This window comes from Zingiber officinale, chromosome 7A, assembly GCF_018446385.1.
Source record: "Zingiber officinale cultivar Zhangliang chromosome 7A, Zo_v1.1, whole genome shotgun sequence".
Taxonomy (NCBI): domain Eukaryota; kingdom Viridiplantae; phylum Streptophyta; class Magnoliopsida; order Zingiberales; family Zingiberaceae; genus Zingiber; species Zingiber officinale.
Window position 1 is genome coordinate 49,531,317 of NC_055998.1, and position 3,587 is coordinate 49,534,903.

Consider the following 3,587-nt stretch of genomic DNA (forward strand, 5'->3'; position numbering starts at 1 on the left):
TACCACGCTGAGTCTCCTGACCAACGGAGCCAAACAAAGTCCACCATCTGCCGGCTACCACGCTGCTACCCTAAATGCCAACGGAGCCAAACAGAGCGGAACTGACTGCCGGCTACCACGCTGAGTCACCTGACCAACGGAGCCAAACAGCAGAACCGCCACACACCAGCCAGATATACAAATCCATGGGTGATGTGTGCAGTACATGTAACTGGCGATGAGCTCAACCAAAGTAGAGCCGACAATCGCACAGCATGCAATCATGATGCATGATACTGAACATGGCAATCTCATGAATAACATGGCATGACCCATATAAATAGATACAAAGTGTGTACCACAAGAAGACGTATCAAATAGAAGGTACACAAATCGAAGAGGGTATCAAATAAACCCTAGATCCAGAATATAACAGAGCATGTGGTTAGGTCACTACCTAAGGCATATGTGATCAGGTAGACAATATGCAGTGCAGAATAAATAAACAAACAACATGTACTAATCATGTAGTGACCAACCGAAATAAACAGGTAACACAATTACTGTTATATGTTAAACATATTATCATGCATATCAAAAGACATAAGTCAAAGTACCCGCCTCCAATAAAGTGATCCAAATCTGACTCCAAGATACTCGTCTCGCGTCAAGATCCTGTGTCACGAATATAAATATATTTCATTTAGCTACATTCTCATAAATAGCTAAATAACTCTCTAACCCTAGTTTAGGGCAAATCCCTGACCAACACATAAACCCAATTCAACCCATACATGATCAATAGCATATATCAAATTCCTATGCCTTACCTGAAACTCACAGCCGTTTTATCACTGTTGGAAGTAGGATCGTTTGCTGCTGGAATCCTTCCTACTGATCAGATCATGTTGAGATCAATAATTGGGAATCACAAATCAAACAACAACCCATCTTACAACCTAATCTTACCTCAGGTGTGTCAAGCTGTTGACAGGGGGTGGTGGCCGGAATCAAACAGAGACAGCAACAAACTCTTGATGCTGTGATAACCGGAACCAACTAGGTCACTGTCTTCCAACAATCGAATCGAAAGAAATCACACTACAAATGCATCAACAACCCAATCAACTACTAGTGCACAACTAAAATTTCAACCTAATCCTTACCTTCATCCAGTAGCTCACTGGATTAGAGGACGGAGGAGTTAGGTCACCGGTGTTGTTTCCAGCAAGGGCTACTGAGGCAGTAAACCAGAGCAAAGGGGCGACGACGACATACAGATCCCAAGTGGTGGCCACGGCAGAACCCTTACCAGCGTCGGAAACAGAGGCTAGGGCAGAGGCTACAAATCGACAATTGCTTTGAGTGTTGGCAGCCGGCTATCTGCTGAGCGGGGGCTAGGGCACGGTGAGAACTCGGACAAGGAGTCTCGGAGTGGCACAGAAGAGGTCGGAAAAAGGCGTCGACGGCGTTGGCACCTAGGGCTCGGTGCTGCTCGGCGTCGGGAGAAAGAGAGACAGTGGCATCGGCAGAGATGCTAGGGCATAGAGGAAAGGCAGCCGAGGCTGGGAAATCGGTGCCGGCAGTGGCATCGCTGGAGTCGGGGCAGAGGCTAGGCACCGGCGATTTGGGGACGGCAGAGCGGAGAAGAAGAAAAAGGAACAAACCTTGATCGGGGCTTAAATCGCGAGCGGTTAGCTCGGCGCCGGTTAGGGCAAGGGGGTGAGGACTTCGGGCGCGCGGCAATGAAAGAAAACGGCGGAGGAAAATAAGAAAAAGAATAAAGAAAAAGGGAGAAAAATCAAACATTTCCTCTTTAAAACGAGGTAGCCTAAACAGGCTTTTCCGGACCCCATTTTTATCCCCGTTAACTCGTCCGTACGAGCTCCGAAAAATTCCCGAAAAATTTCTAAAAATTCCGGAAAATTCCCTTATTAATATTCCCTTTTTTTTTCCGGTATTTTACATATAGTGATTTCTATAATAAGCTTGAAACCATGAATTGAGATAGATATCATATTGATTGATTTATGGGAAGAAAATGCATAGATTTAAGGGATTGTTGGATTTTGAAAAGATGATGATCAAATGTTGATGATGTAAATTAAGGATGGAAACTTTACCTTCGGATTTAGCCATAAAGAATTTCGGAAGTGCTAGAGTTTCAAGTTCTAACAAGTTTAGACCTTTTTAGTGTTATTTAATGGGCAAGGACAGTTCTTTGTTAAAGTATAAGTAATAGCTCTAGCTATGAAATGGGCACAAACAACCCCACTTTGGAGTTTCTATTTAGATAATCTGCTTATGTTAAATCTGAGCATGAGGTTTAGATAATTTGCTTACATTAAATCTGAGCATGAGGTTTAGATAAATTGTTTATGTTGAATCTGAGTTTGAGGTTTAGTTATGCTACTTCCATTCAAGTATATGGATAACATCTGTGCTTGGCTGATTCTGGAATTTTAAGTGGAATACGAGTTATAATATCTTTATTGAGTGAATTCCAGATAAGCTGTGTATTAGTCATATTATGGAGAGGAAGTTTGAGAGACGATGAAAATCTGTACTAGCCAGAATATGTTTCTTTTGTTAAGTTGCTTTGCAGAATTTCTATTAAGCAAGTGTAGATTTTGTTAAGCTAGTATGCAGATTTCTGTTAAGCTATTATGCAGATTTTTATCAAGCTAGTATGCAGATTTTTGTTAAGCATTAGTGCAGATTTTTGATAAGTATTGTATGTACAGATTTCTTTTGTATTCTATGCATGATTATGTGTTACATAGTTAGTTTCATTCATAGATGCATAAGAAAGATAAAGAAAAGTATAAGAAAGATAAAGAAAAGAAAGAAAAGGCCGAGGCCTTAAGTAGATCCCAAAGTCAAGACTTTAGGGATTTTTGGCACACAAGGTGTCTATTAAAATGCCAAGGCATTTAAAGAAGTAGTAAATAAGATAATAAGTATTTTACTTTTAAAGGGAATGTACCGGACACAAGGTCCAAGGGATGGGCTCCAAGTTGCCCCTAGGCACAAGGCCTAGAAGTATCTTAGTAGTTTCGGGATTAGCTACCTCGATTCTTATTAAGAATGCGCGCAAAGTGGTACAATGCCGGGCCCAAGAGAAGTTGATTATTATTTTCAAGTATTAAAGTATAAATTTTAAACAAGTGAAATAAAAGAATAAATTTAGAGTAAATGAAGTAAGTTTCACTTTGTTTTAAAGATCAGCAAGTTTAGCTTTCTTTTATGCTAGCAGCTTTTACATGTTTAGTTTCTTACATGTTATTTATTTGCTAGTTGATGAGCATGTTTAGCTTTATATGTAGCATTTCAGTTGGTTTGCTTTCTTTATTAGTTTATGAGCATGATTAGCTACACATGTTTAGTATATCAGTTAGTATGCTGTCTTTGCTATTTATGAGCATGAGTAGCTATACATGTTAGCTTTTCTGTTAGTTGATTTCTTTACTATTTATGAGCATGAGTAGCTTTACATGTTAGCATTCAGTTTTAGTATGTTGTTATTTGTATACATGCATATCGAGTTTTTGTGAGTAGATAGCGCTCACTAAGCTTTATGCTTATAGACTGCATTTCCTCCTACTACA

General features: G+C 39.9%; 1 long non-coding RNA gene across 1 annotated transcript; it reads right to left on the reverse strand.

Moving 5' to 3' along the window:
- Positions 1-599: 599 nt before the first annotated feature.
- On the reverse strand, positions 600-1,852 carry LOC122000112. Its single transcript, XR_006116950.1, has 4 exons — positions 1,146-1,852; positions 949-1,019; positions 810-873; positions 600-654 (listed from the first exon to the last, which is right to left on the reverse strand). It is a non-coding gene; the product is annotated as an uncharacterized LOC122000112 (long non-coding RNA).
- Positions 1,853-3,587: the final 1,735 nt, after the last annotated feature.